The sequence below is a fragment of the Ornithodoros turicata genome, chromosome 5, assembly GCF_037126465.1.
Source record: "Ornithodoros turicata isolate Travis chromosome 5, ASM3712646v1, whole genome shotgun sequence".
Lineage (NCBI taxonomy): Eukaryota > Metazoa > Arthropoda > Arachnida > Ixodida > Argasidae > Ornithodoros > Ornithodoros turicata.
The window spans coordinates 8,586,351-8,607,568 of NC_088205.1; the positions used below are offsets into that span (position 1 = coordinate 8,586,351).

At 42.7% G+C, this 21,218-nt stretch overlaps 1 protein-coding gene and 1 long non-coding RNA gene across 2 annotated transcripts in view; one reads left to right on the plus strand and one right to left on the minus strand.

Annotated features, from left to right (window-relative positions):
- Positions 1-21,218, minus strand: part of LOC135393956 (uncharacterized) — a 167,037-nt gene that overhangs the window by 83,218 nt on the left and 62,601 nt on the right. The window contains exon 3 of the long non-coding RNA XR_010422729.1: positions 4,248-4,366. This is a non-coding gene — a long non-coding RNA (uncharacterized LOC135393956). The remainder of the gene's footprint in view (positions 1-4,247; positions 4,367-21,218) is intronic.
- Positions 1-21,218, plus strand: part of LOC135393954 (para-nitrobenzyl esterase-like) — a 157,280-nt gene that overhangs the window by 74,337 nt on the left and 61,725 nt on the right. The gene's annotated exons all lie outside the window — the stretch shown is intronic.

The following is a 21,218-nucleotide window of genomic DNA, read 5'->3' on the forward strand; positions in this document are numbered from 1 at the left end:
CAGGAGAAGCTGCCTGCTTGTGTCTCAGCATTGTAAAGGGCGCTTCGTCTAACGCTTACAAGCGTGAGGTGAAGCTGACTTGCTGCATGGATTTAATACTGTAAAGCTGGTTCCTTTTAACGCTGCCAAGTGTTGGGTGAAGGCGACTCTCTGTTTCTATTTCTGCCCTGTAAAGCACGCTTCACCAAATAGTTGCAAGCGTGAGGCGAAGTCGACTTGCGGAATGGTGACTCCAACCTAAAGAATGTTGAAATCTTCGCATGATCAATGTTGTAGTAGCTATGAAGTATGTTTAGCCTCTTTTACAAGAGTATTTCAGAGGAAAATAGGCGTACATAATAAATATATCACTCGTGGGCAACCATATGTCTTGAACATTGCTAACAACAGAGAGATGTCGAAACTGAAGTCACGTCCACAACGATGCACGCAGAATGAATACAAAATAATGAACCTTTCTATGTTTATTCTGCACAAGCATTCACGTAGCTGTCTACATATCTACCTAGTACCTTTTTACTAAACTTTTATAATACCCCACAGTACAGTACCTTTTGACTTAACGCCTCTGACAATGGGTTGACCGATAAATTACAACCCCTGCTCTCTTGGCTGACAACCTGTGCGTCAGGAGGGATCACACTGAATTACTTTCCTCTGCTTGTTGGAACAAACTTTTAAGTGATGCAAACGAACCCTAATGAGATCCCGGGCAACCCTCTGCGCTGTCCTTGCGCTCCCCAACTGGTGTTCACGGCATATAGCGCGAACCAGTGTGTTAGGGGAATTCAGTCGCGGGGTGTGGAGAGTAAAACATCGATTAACGCACGCTCCGAAGTTGACTGTGAAACGTCGTACTAAGCTTGTCAGTTACGGAGTTCGCGCGCTTCACTGTGAGCAAAAGCTCATAGTATGTGTCCTTGGCGGAAGTGTCGCGATTCAGCTACATGAAGGGCTTGGGATAGTTCTATACTACACTGTAAACGCTTTCACACCTTTAAAGGTGTAATAATGTGCATGGCGAACGCCCTTTTTAGTGTAATTTTGGTAACATCATAATGCAGTACGGTTTAGCACTAATTTTCTTTACTCGCATGCTGTCTGCCCTCCAAAAATTCAGTCTTTCAAGTCTCAACATTGTTGAACAGTATTGTAGACACTTGAACGTGCTCGATTATCGCTAGCGATGCATATATGCATTAGCACGTATCTACTATATTCAAGACGTAATGAGAGCAAGATTTGAACTGACACCTGATCTTTTGTAATGCTTTTTGAATTGTGTAAAATATCATCCTGGAGGTACAATGTTAGGCAACCAGGTTTAATGTGCGTGGCGCACACCTTTAAAGGTGTGAAAAAGTTTACAGTGTATATGGCACTGTACGGAGCCCAGTTTTGTAGAGTTCTGACCTAGCTGTTCGAACAAGCCCATTTCGTTTGCAGTGGATTAAGACTAGTACGAGTGTGCATGAGCATAACTGATAATTTGTAGCGAGGACTTTGTGCTGTATGGACATAATTTTGTTTCTTAGCGTGGTTATTTGCCGTACAAGAGTTGGAGCAGAGTTCTGGCCGGTACAAAGCTATAGCGTAATCCATAACACAATTTGTATAATCACTATTAGAACCACGACGGCTGTACCTGACTCTCTCCTCAATAAGAAAAAAAAAAACAAAACAATGAAAACGAAGAAATAAGTACAATAAATCAAAAGCAGGGGTACATTTCTTTTCCCCGTGCTATCCTATAGTGATCAAATTGATTTCAGCAGGAACCCCTACCGCCCGATGCAAAAGCGAAAAAATAAAAATAAATAAATAAAACATTTACTTTACCACCTCAACTGATTTCGTAGATGAAATACCTTCCTCACCTCCCCTCCAAACATTTCGCGCTAGAAATGACAATGAGTAAAATACACCTAGAACGAATATGAACGCAGCAAACTATATCGGAAGGGGAAGAATTGAAATCTTCTTCTTCTTCTTCTTCTCCCCAAGAAGATGGCCGCGATCCGCAAGGGAGATTGGCCAGGGCTAATTCAGTATGATATTGCAGAGGCAAATCCTCCTTCTCCTCTCCTCTTTTTTCATTCACGCGTAAATACCATAGTGCATATATCTGAGTTCTAAGGTATTATTTGTCAGCATGCATTTGTAGTATTGACGCCCGCACTCCAATGGGTGCCCGTACTCCATGGCCGCTTCTACAGAAAAGCGCTTACGATCTTATATGGAGAGTCCATGCGTCTATGCGATGGAATTCGCAGCTTTCCTCCAAGTATGGTATTTAAATACACTTTTAATAGTGTAGGCGAGACGTTTTTCCGTAGAAGACAACTAAGAAGTCGAAAGTCTTTTTCTTTTTTGTCTCTCTGTAAGAATCTCGAGAATGAAACTTCCGAGTGCTGTACGCACGCACGCACACACACACGCACATAAATGGGATGAACACGCTTTTGCTCCTTTCGGTAATACGAAATCCCCTTTGAAGTCTCACGCTGCTAACAAGTAAAAAAAAAAAGGATATGATTTATTTCTTTAAACTTCTATATCGTCTTACTGCTATACGAAGCTAGTTTATTTCAGTTTTGTCTTCCTAAAGAGCCTCGAAACGGACGATTACATGAATTCCATGGGACTGCGCGCATTAGAGAGTCATAGCAAAATCGCGTACGTTCTTATCCGTTAGTGAAACCTCAAAAGGAGGAACAGGAACAAATAATAATAATAATAATGGTTCCGTGATGTCACACGTAAGGTTTATCTGCTTATAGTATATGGCGGTATACAGTATATAGCGGTATATAGTATATAGCGGTATATAGTATATAGCGGTATATAGTATAGGGCAGGACTCCGGATAATTTCGACCACCTGGGGTTCTATTGACGTGCGGCGGAAATCTCCGACACACGGCAATGTTTACCTCCCCCATATTGCTACCGTCCTCCGTCGGCATCGAACCCGCTACCTTGAGGTCAGCGAGCCAACACGTTACCGACTGAGCTATCAAAGCCGCTTCCCCCCAATCTCAATGAACCTTGATTGTGGTTCGTGCCACAATGCCGAGGAACAGAAACAGATCCACCTTAATTTCACTCTACGAGATTATGAGATAGTAGTAGATAAAAAAAATAAAAAATGCGGGAGAAATGCGTCAGCATTAAGCACTTTTTCCAGTCTATACTTGACTTCTGGGTATCGACTTCTGGTATATCGCCAGACCAGACTCCGGTAAATTAGACTTCCACTTCCGGTCTGTACTTGGCTTCTGGTTCGACACCTTCAATTAATATATGAAAGTCCATTTAAGTAACCTTTAATTAGCCTCAATTACTTTCGGTTACCCCCACTTTAATTACCGAAGTTAACCGCAGGTTACCTGATGTAACTTGAATGTCATTTCATTGCCTTTAACTAAGTTTACTGGCTTTAATTACTCTCAATTTCCCTTTAATTGACGTTTATTACATTTAATTACCTCCGGTAACCTGCGGTTACCCTCGGTAACCTTTAATTTCATTTAATATTTGTCTTAATTACATATACCTTATATTCATTAACTTTAATCTCAACTTTCTAACTTTAATTACCTTTAAATACTCTTACTTTAAATACCTCTTACTCTTAATTACCCTTCAACTACTTCAGTTTCATATCATTTACATTTACACTCATCCCCTCTTTACATATCCAATGATACCTCTGCCTCTGTGAGGCTTCACCATCACACCCACCCATCACACCCACACAGGTTTTTCCACTTTGACACTCGTAATGCTAACGCATGAAAAAGACTGTGAGAAAACCGTTTGTCTCAGCGTATCAAAGCGTTTTAGGATCTGCAGGCAGAGGCTAGGTTTCCCATGAATGCGTATTCAAAGCCTTGCGTATTCTCGACAGGGATCGAATACAGTTTGAACAGGTCATTCGACCGCAGGTTTTCACCTTCCGTTTGTATTACACTCGCATTCTACATGCACGTTCGTTCAAATTTTCGCCCATTCTACAGTTCCATCTTCCTCTACACACCAGTCATTACAGTGAGTAACCATGCGTATTTTAAAGTAATTAATTAAATTACTCATACTTTTATGCGGTACGGGAGAGAATAATACAGCGGGTACTACTCGCACTCTTGCACAACAACCCACGGAGTGATGACGTAATTGGCTGGGCCGTTGATAGGCGTCTCTCTGGTCTGCTTCATAACTAAAGCGAATTCCTCCAGCGAGATTTACCTTCGCAGACGATGTCTGTGTAGTAGACGATACCTCAAGGGACGTTTTTCTGCCAACCTTGATCCTATAAGTCCCGTTGTTCCTCAGGATCTCCTCTCTCTCTCTGGCTCAGGGATTTTCTGCAAGAACATATCACGCTGGATTATTCTGGCTTCCGGCCGGATTTCAGAAACAGGAACAAGTCATTAGGCAGCCGTCACATCAAGAAAAAACCGGCGTTATTATTATTTCTGTTTTTCCGCTCATGAAATTCCAGCTACATTAATAGGATACCAGCAGGGACGTCACAACAGGATGCGTATGAAGGCGAGTATATTTGTTTTGTTTTTTTGTTTTTGTTTATTTCCAAGAAGAATACAATAGGTAGATAATATACAGGATGAGGTCCCGTAGTTTAGAAACTAGTATGTGATTTTAGCATTTTGGCATTTTAGCAATGTTTTAGCCTGTTCCACACATCAAGTGTCATGGTACGGCTGCGTCACCAGTGCGACCTACCGTTTCCCTTTTTTTTCTTTCTAATCTAATCTAATCTAGCATTTAGTTATGATATAGCAGACGGAAACTTAAGTTATATATATATATTATTTATACATGACATCATCATTCCCATCAGTAGATTTATAGCTGCATGATAAATCATATAAACACGTCATATTTGTAAATTGCGCGTATAGCAGTTTGAGGTCTGGAGGCAACATGATAAAGCTAGTTCTTGCAACTCAAATAATTGTAGTATGATGAATACTTTTTTTTTTTCATAACAAGCGGCAGCGTAGCTCTTTTTCAATGTACGCATAATATTAACTGCAAGAAGCGAAGTCAATTAGTACTTGAGAAGCTCCTTGAAACTCTTAAGAAATATTACGTATATTATTCTTCCTTCAAGAGGGCATCATTAAGGTATACATCGTCAGGCAACAAAGATGCGACTGTACTCGTAGCTAAGAGAAAAGACGAAATCTCTGAAACATGCTGTCTTCTAACGCGCCATTATAAGATCCCTTTGAGGGTCCTTCAATCAGGAGCTACACTAATGAGCTCCAAATGAGGAGACCCGTCTCATATGATTGTAAGCTATGAAGAACTTCTCGCTGGCAACCATACTTTGACCCCAATTCATACCATTAAGACGACACACAAAGCATCGAAATTGATGAGGAAGACACGAGTTAAAAAGATTAGCCAGTATGAAGAAATGCTGTAATGAAATGATGTGACAAATATTTCATATTCGACACGTATGTGAAATGTACCACACAAAAAAATCATCAATAGAACAATAAATGATAAATGTGTCTACTGTATCAAATATGTCATACAAAACGATAAAAATTAAATTTTAGTGAAATAAGTTCGCCATGTCGGTAACCGTTAACTTCATCAATGGAAGCCTGCGTTTGAAGTTTCGACAACACTTTTTTTTGTTTTGTTTTTCAGAGACATACCAGATTTCTTGTGGCTTCTGATTTCGCAGTGGACTGCAAAGACTCGATTACTTTACTCTCCTTTACTTTACTCTCTTTTACACTTGTATTATGACACGGAGGAGTTAATATAACTTTGCCCGCTACTATGGCGTGAGTCATGATTCTGTCTCGTTTAGAGCGAAGGTAGTGGTGATATATCAGTTTTAATACGTGTTTCTCTCGTTTGTATTTCGTTACAGTTCAATAGCTTCCGGCCCCTTTATTTTTCATCTCTTCATGACGAACACAAATATGCCAAGCCGTCAATCAGCTCGAATTACACACTCACTTCCATTTTGCTTTTTATTTCCTCTCTTCTTCCTCTTCCCTCTGTCTTATTCCTTCGCGTTATGAACACCAACAAAAGAAGAAGAGAGAAAGAAAGAAAACACCGCCTCGGAAGATTCCTCACGTAGACACACGCAGAAAATCAGACAACAAGCCATACACACTCGAGTTCTACATACAACTCGTCTCTCGGTACATTGTATCAAAAAAAAAAGAAAAGGGGCGAGAGAGAGAGTGAGAGAGAAACAGCCAGTAACCCTAACGCAATCTCTTCCCTGTAACCGGTAGCCCTTCCCACGGGGTTCGTGAGCAGCATTTTCTTACACGGTAAAGCAACGGAAAGGGAGCCTTTTCTTCGCCGACGTGTCTGGCATTGCGTTGTCGGGTAGAGCATTGCTGACAAACGCTCTCGAATTTCGGCCGCGCGAGTCAAAAAAATGATAGGATACTTCACTGCACGGTCACTCACAGAGAGTTGTTCCTTGTGCGCGCAAAGAATGGAGAAGAGTCTTAGGGGAGAATACAGGATAGTGCTGCAACTGACCCCCGAGCTCAGCTTGGTCCTCGTTTTTCGTTTTTCTTTCTTCGATTTTTTTTTTTTACACTGGAGGGTGTGGTATATGGCTGCCTGTCTGTGACAGCAGGAAAGCCTAGCGTAGGAACGTCGGAAGCGGGATAACGTTATATTGGAATCCCTGGGGACATGGGAAGAAAATAGCTTGTTTTGTTGACTGGTTGCTGTGTCACTGTTTGCATTGGACGAAAAGGTCTGATGATGATTTTTTGTTGTTGTACGGTACTAAAGAAGACAGTCTATTCTTTATGCATCGCTGACAAGCTTGTGGTACATGGGAACTATTCCGAGCCGCCAGTGTTTCTTGTCTGCTCCAGCCACCCTTCGCAGTTTACCTTTCCTTTCTTTTTTTCTTAATAAACATATTCACCCCCTCCTCCTTCGCAGTTGCTTCAGAAGAAGAGAAGGAGGAGGAGGAGGAGGGAAAGAGGAGAGTTACCCGCTTATGGCAATATCCATGGCCTGTATGTTCGAGGTCAGAAACTCATGACAGTATGAACCAAGAGCGAAACAAACAATGCACAAATATGTATTCTACGTACGTAGATATAATAAGTAGTAACAAGTTACGCGTAAATGTACTCTAGATTATTGACCTATAATAATGCTTTTTGAACTAGATTGATTGATTGGTAAAAGAAAAAAAGCAAAGAAGGTGTTTTGAACTAGACCTGCACATTGTTTCTTAATATTCCTTTACGAGAAGTTCTGCCTTTGAACATTTTCCTTTCGTGACGTTCTCTTTGACGTTACACTATTTTACTTCTTTAAAACATTACTTTCCTGTTTCGTATTGTGCACGACAATGTTTCTTTGTTATGCCATAAAGACTATAAGAACAAAATTATCGAAATTGCAGCGCGCGCATTTCGTGCTTGAAGCGAAATTTTGTAGTCATTGTGGGCGGATACATATGAGAGATTCATGGATATGTGTAAATTGCGATTTGGAAGAGTCAACGTTTCTTTAAGGCATTTAACACTCAGACCTTGATCATACTCTTAGCGTGGCCAGCAAGAGCAGCAACCTTGGAGCTTGCTGTGTCTAGCGGTCTTGATGACTTCACCTGTGTAGATGTCTAGAGAGGAATTACGTGAAAGAACATCTCGTTTTTTTTTTTCCTTTCACCGAACGAAACGAACAGGTAACGTCTTGTGTTGGGGGGGGGGGGGATTACAGAGCGCGGCAGGCAGCCGTTGACCCGAAATCGCCGTGGCGGAAAGCGAAAGCGGCGAAGCGCAAAAGGGCGTATTTCATTGGTGTAATTCATTGGTCTAATTCATTAATGTAAGGACGTAATTTATTGATGGATAAGGGAGTGAAAGAGCGTCCTTTTGCGCTGCGCCGCGACCAGCCGCGACAAAAATACGTAAACCGAAACGAATTAATTACTGCAACAAATGACCCGCTTTGGTGGCAGATTTTTCTCTAAAAGGTGTCCATTGAAGGTCTCAAAAGGGGTAGTACCCATTTTAATGCCGACAGCGCCCTGCTTCAGAAGTTACGCTTTTTTACGAAACTCATTTGCATTTTTATTTTAATAATGAGCGCCTCCCACTCATTCACACGGTGTGCAGCTTGTAGGTGGTATCGGACAGATACTTGTAAAAAAGAAAGTTCGTGGATTGGTGCACCCGTTCGCGAATTATTTAGCCCGGGGATTTAACTGAAACACCCGGTATATATATATATATATATATTTTTATAAAAAAATATCTGTTACGATATCTCGACGACCTTGAGATCATGTCACCCGTCTAAGTACAATTCACCTCGGTTCGTCGCGATAGTAGCCCGGTTCTTCGCAGCATAGAAATAAGAAATACGCTGCCGAATTCAAAACCCGCTGTCATTTAATCGTTCCCGCCTTGTTATCTGCATCCGACGTGCGGAGACACATCCCGTTACCCACGCCACAGAAAGCAGCAGGAGGGCGACGTTACACAGTGTGTGCCTCTGACAGCGTAGCAATCACGTTTGCAACGCGAATAGTTTTCTCCATACCGCGCCGCCTCTACCTTCTCTCTTCTATACGAGCAGACTCGAATATAATCAAGAGATCGCATAAAATTTGTGTGTGTAGCAGTCTGCTTCAGAAGTTGACCTGCAATATAGGTTAAGCGCGCGAGACTTTTATACAGGGTGTTCCTTTTATATATTCGCCACATAGGCTCTGAGAGCAGAACAGACGGCGGTTTTGCATGTCGAGTTTATGGCCTTGCAGACGTTCCGTCGGCTAGAGTACGCAACTACACTCTTCGAAAAAAAAAAGGGTGGAGCAGCTACACCTTTAAGGAGGCAACAGTTGTCGCATATGTTGCGCCTAAAACGTTGAAAAGTTTCACCTGCTACCTACACTCTTAAAAATTAACTTCACCACATAGCACGCTCCTAACCAACCACCATCCCGAATGACAACGTTCTCGCCCCCGATTTGTTTAAAACGGGAGGAGGAGCCTATTTTGTGCCGTGCATAATGGTCACAAAATAGGCTCCTCCTCCCGTTTTCAACAAATCTAGGGCGAGAACGTTGTCATTCGGGATGGTGGTTGGCTAGGAGCGTGCTATGTGGTGAAGTTCATTTTTAAGAGTGTACGAATGATAGGGTTACAGCTTCTGATTCGGTGAGCGATGAGGGGCGTATGCCTTTTTGTAGCAATTGGGATATATGATAATTGCTTTTATCACCCTTTTACACCCTTTTTGACCTAGGTGGTAGCTATAGAAGTTAACACCTTTTCGTACCCTTTTTTTCTTGGAGTGTACTAGATAGCTCATTATCAAAAATTGAACTAGCTTTTAACTTACTAACTAACAGTTAACCAACGTTGTCTTTAGAGGGTTTCGGGGGAATGTGAGATTGTAGAGTTGGGAGTCAGGCATTATTCAAAGTCACACTAATTTTTAAAACTCCTGCCACGTGCAAATACGTTGAAATATCCGTCGCCGAATTTTGAAATGCAAATGAGACGTAACCGAAACCGTCGTTCTACGTCATTCTACGTCGGAGGACCACGTGCTTCGGAGAGATGGGGGTGATTGGAGTAGATGGATGGTCTGCTGGTAAGATAAACCGCTTTACGGCTCAGACAGGTAAGGGTGAGCGCGGATATGTTAAACGGTATCCGCGCATCCGCGCTAGTTAAAATAGGTGTATCCACATCCGTATCGGAGCGGATATCGAGTATACTCGCACATACACAGTCACTGTCCAATTCGGCTATCTCGCATTTCCCCGAAGTCCTATACTACTTAAAAAAGACGATTCACGAATTTCAGGTACCTAGCCCTCTTATTGATACATGTACACTCTTAAAAATGAACTTCACCACATAGCACGCTCCTAGCCAACCATCACCCCGAATGACAACGTTCTCGCTCTAGATTTGTTGAAAACGGGAGGAGGAGCCTATTTTGTGCCGTGCATAATGGACACAAAATAGGCTCCTCCTCCCGTTTTCAACAAATCAGGGGCGAGAACGTTGTCATTCGGGATGATGGTTGGCTAGGAGCGTGCTATGTGGTGAAGTTCATTTTTAAGAGTGTACGCTCTCCCACAGAACTTCCGCATGGCCGAATAATCGATCTGCAAAATCGGCACCTGTGCTACTCTAAATGCTTTTTTTTTATTAAAAACCTGCAATGAATAAAAAACAAAAACAAAAACAGTTGAGATTTGCCTTCAGAACAATAATATTCCATCATGAATAATTCCATCATGAATAAAAAAACATTCCGTATATACTTTATTAGATATGACTTTCTACACTTTACAAACAGCCACCATTCCGTACATCCTCGTAATTAGTTGAACGCTATGTGCGTACGCGTTTTCTGACACTTCGTCTTCATGTTTGCATTCATTATGCATCCATTTCGTAATAACTGGAACCCTCGCATTGGAGAAGCCCTTTTAATGCCGCGCCAGGCGCTTTTCTGCAGCAACGCCGCGCATATTATGGAGTCCGGGACTTACAAAAAGTCACTAATTACAAAAAGGCATGACCGCAGGACGTTCACCACAACCGTACACGCGAATTGTTGTCGAGCACAAACGCAGGAAACGACGGCGACGCGCGCAGACTGAAATCAGCTGAGCTGAGGAGTGTTTGGCGTTCCTTTCTCTTCGCCTCGTTGGCTGCCAGGACGAGTATGTGCTTGTGTTGTGAATGCCCCTGGAGGAATCCCGCTGTGAAGGACATGGCGACGCACATCGAATGCGTAAGCAGGCTGCGAACAACCGCTAGGAGGAGGAAGCGAAATAAGAAGCCAGCGGCGAAAAGGCGAAACAGACGCGAGAAGTTGGGCCGTGATTTAGAGGAATGAAAGGTTCTAAATTGGCTATTCTGTGCTCGATGCTCTCGAACGAAGTTTGACTTGGAGTCGGAACGGAGAATAGCTGAAAGCTTGCAAAGGGGATATCGTGGTACTTCCGATAGAATGCAAATCAGAGCGTGGGACGTTTTATTTCGTCGGTTGAGAGGGTAGACTATAGAAGAGCAGGGATGTGAAATTTAAGCGTTATACAAAAGCGAAACCAACTAAAAGAAGCAACATCAACAACAATACAAGAAGGAGAGGTGATGATGATATTGGATGTTTCCCAAAGAAACAACAACAACAACAATAATAATAAATGAAGGAGAAGTGATGATGACATGGGACGTTTCCCCGTGGTAGCCACAGGACCCCACCCCGCTTCACAGCGGTTAATACGAGAGGATGAATTATGATGAACGCGAAGCGACGACAGGTCGGAGTTCTGTTTAGAGCTCTTCGAGGAGTCCAGCGGCTTTCATGAAAGCAAAAAAGGGAGCGAAGAGCCCGGCACTGATGCGCCGGAGAGCTCCGTGGGCCAAGTACTTTGGACATGCTGAATGGTCTATGGTCAAGGAGCTCAAGTTAGCGTCGAAACACACGGCGTTCACTCGTGTACCAGTCGCAGTCCAAAGAACAACAACAACAACAACTAAATCGTGACTATGACCTGGGGTGATTCACCGCTTGGGAGCAGTACACTACCCCATTACGCGAGAAGCGTGAGATGTGAAATATGAAAATGAAGTTATGTGCAAGTACAACTCTTGAACTCCCGTCCTCTGGTTGCGCAACGCTACGTCACACAAAAGGAAGAAGCACATGAAAGAAGCGCCAATGGTCCTTGAGATGCAGGGGAGGACCCTACAGCGTCTGGAGCAAGCCGGTAGCCAAGAGGAACTCCAAGAACATCAGAAGTCCTCGACGGTGTCCAGTCCAAAGAAAGGGAACGCGTTCACAGCCTAAAAACAGGACTTTACACGCTTAACACGCTGTCATACTGTTATCGTTACTGAGTTGAGGGGAGAGGGGGAGAAGGCGTAGAGCCCTGTTTGTGACAGTTACCGCGCATCCAAACTGCCACAGAAAGGCCGTACGCCTCCAATTACAAAAAAAAAAAAAAAACTTTATCCACATTATTCTGGATGACGGCTGGTTACGCAACGAGCCTCTGTTCTTAGAGTGTCCTCGTGAGCATACTAGGAGCTAAAGCGTGCGGGAATATCAAGAAAAACACTTTGTGACTGCGTCCATTGCATCCGTCATGCATCCATTTCGTAATAACTGGACCTCTTGCATTGGATAACCGTTTTAATGCCGCGCCAGGCGCTTTTCTGCAGCAACGCCGCGCATATTATGGAGTCCGGGGCTTACAAAAAGTCACTAATTACAAAAAGGCATGACCGCAGGACGTTCACCACAACCGTACACGCGGATTTCCTTTCCTACACTACGCAGGCTTAACGACAACTGGTGATATTTTAAAGGCTCCTCAACATGAGAAGAAAAGCAATGGTGTCGGGAGAATCAAACGGAGTATAGTTGAGCAATTTGGCGTTTGAAATTAGCACGCACGACGGCTTTAAAGGGGCACCAAAAATGCACAAAAAAGCCCATTTCGAATTACGTTACACGCTATGTTAATTTCGTACTTATCACAATTCAAAAGTTCGATTCCGTTACGAAGCTACAATCGCAATTATACGGGACTCTTTCTTGCTTCGCCGTTAAGCAGTGAACGGCGTTTCAGCTCGCGCATCGGTGTTTTTAGTCCATGCTGCGCGTGTACGCGCGTGCCACGCCATGGAGCAATTCCGTCGAAAAACATAGTTCGTGTTGCGAAGCGGACTGGCGTCGCTGTCCGAAGGAGGTGAAGATAAATGCTGTCAGTGGAACGTTCGCGAGCACTGTTGTGGGCTACAATTTAGTAAGAGAGGAGATAGAGAGAGAGAGAGAAAAAAACTGATGTTCTGAGGCTGGAACGACATAGAAGGGACAGATACAAACAAAGCCTCAAATTGCCTAAGAAATCAACGATGAAAGATGAAAGTCACTGGAAAGGTTAGCCAGCTGTAGGGATCGAACCCACATCTTCCATCGGCAATCCAGAAGATGTGGGTTCGATCCCTACAGCTGGCTAACCGTTTCAGTGACTTTCATCTTTCATCGTACAATTTAGTGAATCGGTAATAAAAAATGCAGCAGCGCGTATCATGCCGCGCATACGGAACACTACACTCTTAAAAATGAACTTCACCACATAGCACGCTCTTAGCCAACCATCATCCCGGGTGATATCGTTCCCTTCCTTGATTTGTTGAAAACGGGAGGCGTACGCCTTTTTGTAACACTTATGCACAAATGTTAATTGTCACAAAAAGGCGTACGCCTCCCGTTTTCCACAAATCATGTGAGAGAACGATGTCACTCGGGATGATGGTTGGCTTGGAGCGTGCTATATGGTGAAGTTCATTTTTAAGAGTGTACACTCTTAAAACAGAACTTCACCGCATAGCACGCTTCTAGCCAACCATCATCTCGAATGATATCGTTACCTGCCCTGATTTGCTGAAAACGGGAGGCGTACGCCATTTTTGTGACAATTATGCGCCTCCCGTTTTCAACAAATCAAGGAAGGGAACGATATCATTCGAGATGATGGTTGGTTAGGAGCGTGCTATGCGGTGAAGTTCTGTTTTAAGAGTGTACGATTGGACCCATTCCAAATCCAACATGACCACGATAGCTATGAGCGCTTCTCCTGCTGTCTCATTGAATGCCACCAATCTTTGCCATCAGGGGATCCCATTCGTTGTCTCCAAAGACTGCACTGTTTTCATAGCGTTTTTGTTCCAAACGGTATCGCCGTGTGAACTAATTTTGCTTGCATTACACAGATTGAAACACGGACTTTCATTTGTGAGCAAGTTGTTTTTTGCATTTTAGTGCCCCTTTAATTTCAATTCCAACGAAACCCATTCAGCCTTCTTTTTTTTTTTTTAAGTTATCGATTTACGTATGAAAACCGCAAAGCACTCGAATGGGACGTTGAAGCACGCCACCGACAAAGAAATGGTGAAGTGCCCGCGACGTGCTACGTCCTTGAAATGTGCTTGGGTTCAGAATAATTATCGTGTGTTTTGCGTTGCTTTTATCAAAAACACTCTTTTAATAGTTAAGAGTGCGCAGAGGAAGCAGTATTTGCATTGCCAACGAACGTGTGAAGGGCTTAACCGAAGCACCTGCGTTTGAGTGGAAGAGCGCGTGGAAGCATGACAGCGCGAAAGTGGAAGTAACGGAATTTCCGAGAGGCAGTCAGGAATGCGCCAAAAAGACGTGCAATGGCATCAGGGCTCGTATTAGAGGGGACTTTCATTTTACGAAGCGGCGACGTGGAAATCTTTTACACACATAGGGTAAATTGAAAAAGGTCAGACATCAAGTAACGAGAACTGAAAAGTGAACTGAACGAAAAAAACTGAAAAGTGTTCTCTTTAGTTAGCGCATATGCGTGCATGTGAAAGTTAGAACGCTGGGAGGTATACAAGTCGTATGTTTTGTTATTCGCATACTGTCTGGTTAGAACAGAAAAAAAAAAGAGAGAGAGAGAAACAGACAAAATGAATGAAAACGTGTAAGTTGTTACTTTCGTGTATACACATTTTCCACGGACTCTACTTCCCTATTAGCTAGTTTCGTTTCTTTCTTCTTTTTTTTTCCTTTTAATTTTGCCATACAACGAATGAAACGAATTTTTATGCGCAAACACTATGTGACTTTGTGCCTGACATCATCAGGTCATGAGGCGTCATACCAAGGACAAGGATGTAGTATCGTTATTATCTCGTTCCCACACGATTTCACACCTGACGCTTACCAGTGTGTGCTGGTGCAGTGTGCTGCATATTAACTGTCAAACTTCCTTACTCATCGTCATGACATGCATTTGTCGTTGTTGTGTCAGTATCTTATTATAAGTTAGTCGAACCACCCGATAATTCGTGTGGGATATATTATAGCATCGCCGATCATTGCTGCTGCCATAAGCTTTCGCGTGGAACTTAACGAAAACTTGTTTCCGATTCATATTCTTGTCCAGCGTCCGTTTATTCGTCCGTCAATTTGTCCGTCAATTTGTCCGTCTATTCGTCCATCTATTCGTCCGTCTATCCGACCGTTTATTCGTCCGTTTATTCGTCCGTTTATTCGTCCGTTTATTCGTCCGTTTATTCGTCCGTTTATTCGTCCGTTTATTCGTCCGTTTATTCGTTGTTGAAACAGCAAGCGCGTTTCTTCTTTAGCAGCTCGCGTGGCTCAGTGTACTGAGCATGTCACGTCGAGACTGTGAGGAACCTGGGTTCGAATCTCGGTGCCGACGGTGCTGTCTGGGTTTTACTCTTACACTTTCTGACATATGTCGGCACAGTTTCCTTAGAAGTCGGCCCAGGGCGCACATTCCCCAGGGTGTCAGTCGTGACGTTGCCCATCTCTGGGAGGGCGATAACGCCGAACCCTTTCATCGCAACCACCATCAGCATTTGAATGGTCCGCGAAGATTTTAAAATTCACGCGTCGAAATCATGTTGTAACTGTAAAACTAATTTTAAATATCAAAGTTTTAAGACATCGTAGAACGTGAAAAAAGAAAAAAAAACAATGTGCAAGTTTTCGGCGATATCGATTCACAAGTAAAGAGAAAACGATTGAGAGCATTAAATAGTTTAATTTGCGAAAAAACGAGGCTTTCGTGCAGTAGGCTGCACCTGAAGCACCTGAAGAAGTGCAGCCTACTGCACGAAAGTCTCGTTTTTTCATTAAACTGCTTAATGCTCTCAACTGTCTTCTCTTTACTTGTGAAAAGTTTTAAGAGTTTTATTACAATTTTCTGCGTATGCAACAAATTACGTATCTGCGCGTACCATGATTAGAACTGCAATTATCAGTCAGGTTTCGAGTTAGCTTAACGGTATTAAATGCATTTATTGAGCGCGACCTGCACTGAACAAATATTTGTCGCGTTACTTATACGTTCAATCCGAGATTTTACACACACAGTCTTTTTATGCGGGCCGGCTAATTAGTTTCGTGTAACCACAGCGCCCGCGTACTTAATCATGCACAAAGCTCCGATTTTGCTCTCGGACATCGAATAGTTTGGCGACTATGTCGTTCCCACATAGAAAAGCGCGGGTAGATATATATATATATATATATTAAGAAGGTGAATGTTTTTGCATGAGACTAAAAACGATGTCCTCTTATCATAATCTCGCCGCTTGAAGCTAATTAGTTTCGAAAGCACCGCACGCTAAACTCGTTCCGAATTTTGACATTCTGCGCACAAAAATAAGATGCTAATTAGTTCCCAGATTCAGTGTACGCTTTTGGTGTGGAGATTAAAAAAACAAAAAAACTCGTCGCACGACCAGTACAGTTTTCAAAATAAATAGTCACTTTTATACTTTTCTTTTTTTTTTTTTTTTTTGCTGTCCGCATGCATGTAGGAACTGCGTACCGTGCGACCCGACCGACCTGCGTGATCAATCGGATGAGTTAACACTCGTTAGAACAAACACCTTTATTTTTACGATAATGAGTAGGATGTTTCATTAGGATAGGCGTTATCCCATCCTACTGTTCTATCCTACGCTCTCAAAAATGAACTTTATCGCATAGCACGCTCCTACCCAACCACTATCTCGAACGATATCGTTATCTGCCCTGATTTGTTAAAAACGGGAGGCGTACGCCTTTTTTGTGACACTTATGGTCACAAAAAAGGCGTACGCCTCCCGTTTTTAACGAACCAGGGCAGACAACGATATCATTTGCGATTATGGTTGGCTAGGAGCGTGCTATGCGGTGAAGTTCATTTTTAAGAGTGTACGCTCTCAAAAATGAACTTCATCGCATAGCCAGCTTCTAGCCAACCGTCATCTCGAATGGTATCGATATATCTGCTTTGATTTGTTGAAAACCCGAGGCGTACGCACTTTTTGTGACACCTATGCTGTTCAGAATTGTTACAAAAAAGGCGTGCGCCTCCCGGTTTCAACAAATCAGGGCAGATAACGATATCATTCGAGATGGTGTTTGGCTAGGAGCGTGCTATGCGGTAAGATCATTTCTCAGAGTGTACCCTGTCCTACTTTGGCTCTAGCCTACTCTTCTCGACAATATCGTGAAAATATCATTACGAGCTTTACAGTAAGGATATAACACAGTAGATCCTATGCGTCGTCGAGACAGGATAGCAGTGCTGTTAATGAGTTGGCTTTCATTATGGATCGAGCAATTTTGTTATATTGACAGGGCGTTGACAGGGAGTTTAGCTCATCTAGAGACACTGTAAGTGTGATCCTGGAAGGTTGTTACACCATGGGCAGTGGAGCAGGTCTTGTTATTTCTTCTGAAAGCTAGTAGTTTTCTGCGCAGCACGGTGGATAGTATTTTGGCATAAATTCTTTTTCTTACAAATACAGACGTCTCAGTATTGATTCATCTTACAATAGTGGGTATCGTTTCACACAAAAGGTAGAAGGGCTACGGCGCATGCGAGCTGCTACATGGCAACGAAATGGTAACCCGAGGCAAGGAAAAGGGACGAAAACGAAACCAAAGTGTTGTCCTTTTCGTCCATTTTCCCTGTCTCGGATTGCCATTCCGTTGGGTTAGTTTCACATGTGTAGCGAAAGGGGAGTACATGCATACAACCTATTTGTCTCTTATTCCTGTAGAAGAGCGAACCGCCTTTCTATGGGATACAGTAAGCTCTAAATGAGTAACTAAAGGAAATAGCCTTCTCTCTGTACTACAAAAACTCGTGTAAAAAGAACGTACGAAAATTCTTACATTTAGCGAACCTGCCGCAGTAAAGTAATAAGGGCCACACATATTTCTGCAGCGAAGCCCACTTGATCGCTTCCTTCGTCCAACCTGCACTAGCGCCCTTAATAACATAGCATTGTTTTACCTGCATTGATAGAGTTTATTTAGTCCATGTGTCACTAATAAGAGTGAGTAGTAAAATTTATAAGAACGAAAATAAGACGTCCACTGCATGTCGAGCAGCGATCGACGCGGCATACTTCAGAAACACCAAGCACTCACGCTCAATTTTTTTTCGAAATTCCGCAATGGCAGCTTCCAAGAGCGAGAGCTTCTTTGCCTGTGGCCTGCCTTTGCGTTACGTGCCTCGCTAGCTATATTCTCGGCTCGTTCATCAATGCTTTTATGACTGCAGGCTAAAGCCGCACTGCAGAGGTATCATCTGTATCCATCACCGTTCAGAAAGTGTGGTTGCTGATGCGTCAGGCATAATTTTTGGCGCACCGTTCTAACAAAAAAAAAAAAAAAAGAAAAGAAAAAAAAGAGAAAGAAAACGAAAGAGGTAGACTTAAAAAAGAAAGGGGATGCCTAGAATATTGCCTATGGGAGAGAGAAAGAATAAAAAATGTATTTCTCTTCTTCTATCCCCGCCCTAATGAAGGTGCGAACGCTAGAAATATTGCGCTGAATACGAAGAATGATGAAGCTGAGGGAAATGTTCGACTTTGTGAATTTTACATTATAATGAGACGGTATGCTAAATAAAATAATCTATCTTGTACAATATTATGAACGTTGGTAATTATTCATTACACGATACTGGCATCTGTCGTGTTATAACAGAATGCTGTTCTCATTCTTTTCCTTTATTTTGTGGCGGATTTGCAGTATACAGAACTACAAAGTAAAACTTTTCCAGTGTTAAGTGTTAATGTTGCTGAACAAATATCATTAAACAAACAAAAACAAAAGCAAGCACGCGATTTCGAACTCGGATCTGTACAATGCAAGCATATTTTAAATAATTATAACAGCCCGTATTGGCGACCGGTCCCATGGTTATCTCTCTGGTCCTGTCTTATCTTTACATTACCCTCGATATCACCAATTTCAGCCGTACTGTTGCCAAAGCTTAACCCTACACCTTCCGCCCCCCCCCCCCCCCATTACAACCACTTACCCGCTCAACCTGACACATATCATATATGCTACAGTATCTGCCATATCAATTATTCCTATCTCTCATAGATAATTCTGCTGCTGAAGTTTCAGCCCTCTACATTTATCCGTACTGTAGGCAGTCTTCGTAATTAATGCGTAATAATAGTTTTCAGCCCAACTCACCTCCGTCCCTTATAGGCTGTTAGCAACGTCGATATTCCGGGGAAATTATCTTGAATAATGTATTCGATAATTATCTACCTTCGCAATCAAAGTTCAGCTCCCGTGGCAGATGTGGAGCGTGAAGCTATAGCAAACGGACCACCGTCGTTTATTTCAAACTATACGCTTTGTTCCAGGAGATCATATTTCGCGAACATTGCAGCACACCTCATTAATCTTATATCGAATTGCGCGTTACTCGCACTAGCCCGCCTCACCACCGACGAGTTCCCACGAGATTTCGATGTCGTTCCACGTGTATCCTATCACGGCGGAAAATCTGATGTTGCGTTACATCATTAAAATTTCAATTTGAGTTCGGGATTCGGAGAGAAAATATAGAGTGCAATCACGCCGAGAGAATCTCAACGACAGTGACGAGACGCCGTTCGAAGTGATGATCGACTATCACGTATATAGAAATGCGTACAGTATTGCACTTCAGAATGGTGCCGTGATTTCGAAACGTGAGTGAAAGCGTTACGCAATTATTGAAACTCGAAAGCTCCATTGAATAACTCGATTGAATAAAGACGCCTTCAGATATTTGAAATATTCTCTTTTACGAAGGTTCCGCTTTCAATACAGGGGGGAAAAACCCGCAATATTGTCAGCGCGCCCACACGAAAAATGGAGCGCGGCGCGAGAAAAATATAATCAAGATGAGAATGCGGTGAAAGTGTCGCCTTTATTTTCCTTTGTGCCTGCTTTCTTTCGTGTTTTCTTTTGCTCCTGTTGTTGCAGTTATTACAGAGTACGCGCGCACCTCTCGCATGTCTGATGCTTCTCCGCACAGCACACTAGTGATGCAGACAAAGCACGCTTTACAAACGGCGCATATTCCGCTACAGGTTTGGGGCAGGCTGTGTAAACAAATTTGTGAAATTCTCAAACACTGTAGTAAATGGCTGACGTACGTAGTTGCTAACGGGGTGTACTCGAAGTAGCTGGAAATATCAAGCCGCTGTCAATAGTGGGTTTTAGTCCAGTTTATTTATTTATTTATGGACACCTTTGTGAGGGAGACTAGGGCGACAGGTGCAAAATCACATGACAAAGGCCTCAGCTCCTCCCCCCCCCCCACACACACACACCGCAGCAGCAGCAGCAAAAGAGAAACGAGCGCTACTTTTCAGCTACTTGACTAAGAAACAGGTGCTACTAGAGAAGCATTACCTGTTTCTTACTGAAGTAGCAGAAAAGTACCACTTGCTTTTCTATTATCGCTCGCTTTAAATATAATTTCTGGGCACGGTAGAGCAAAAACCCTGTATAGATTTTGACATTTACAAATTGGAAAGTACACCAAAGACATCAGAAACAGGAGGTCACGGCAAAAAGAATATACAACAAATCGACAAACTGAAAAAGAGGGCGTAATCGTATGTCCTTACTATTCAAAACTATTCTATGTGAATATAATAATTGAAGAGGCCTACTCTAGACATGTCACATGTTCCCTTTGTGCTACTTAAGAGCTTTACTAGGTTGTGTTGCAGATTCTGGAAGCCGTAGGATGTTCTACTACTCTGTAGAGGTTTATATTTTGAAGGGTGAGGATGTGCATAGATAGATAGACTATTTCCTGCAATAGCAGAAAGTAGCTTAGAATAATAGAGAGTTTTAGCAAACCGTTGATTGCGTAGCTTGCGTCGAACCGTATCAACCGGAACCAATCAGTGGATAAGATTCTGAGTCACACACACCCGCGATTGGTTCCGAGAGGCACGATAGTCTTACCAACGGTTTCCTAATACTGCCTAATAATCCGTCTTAATTTAGATTTAGCACGCTTTTAATAGATTACAGCTATCTCCTTTTGTCTTTGATGTTGATTCTCACATGGATCGTGGTATTCAAACGGATGCAATTTTTTCTTGATTTTAAGAAAGCATTTGATTCCGTTTCTCACATTATGCTAATACGCAAACTCTCATCGCTTAATATTCACCCTACTGTACTACGCTGGATTCAGAATTATCTCAGTGATAGTTCACAGGCAACTCTTGTGAATGATTGTCTTTGTCATTTCCTTCCTGTTTCCTCCGGTGTCCCACAGGGTTCCGTCCTTGGCCCACTCTTATTCCTCATCTTTATTAACGACGTGCCAGG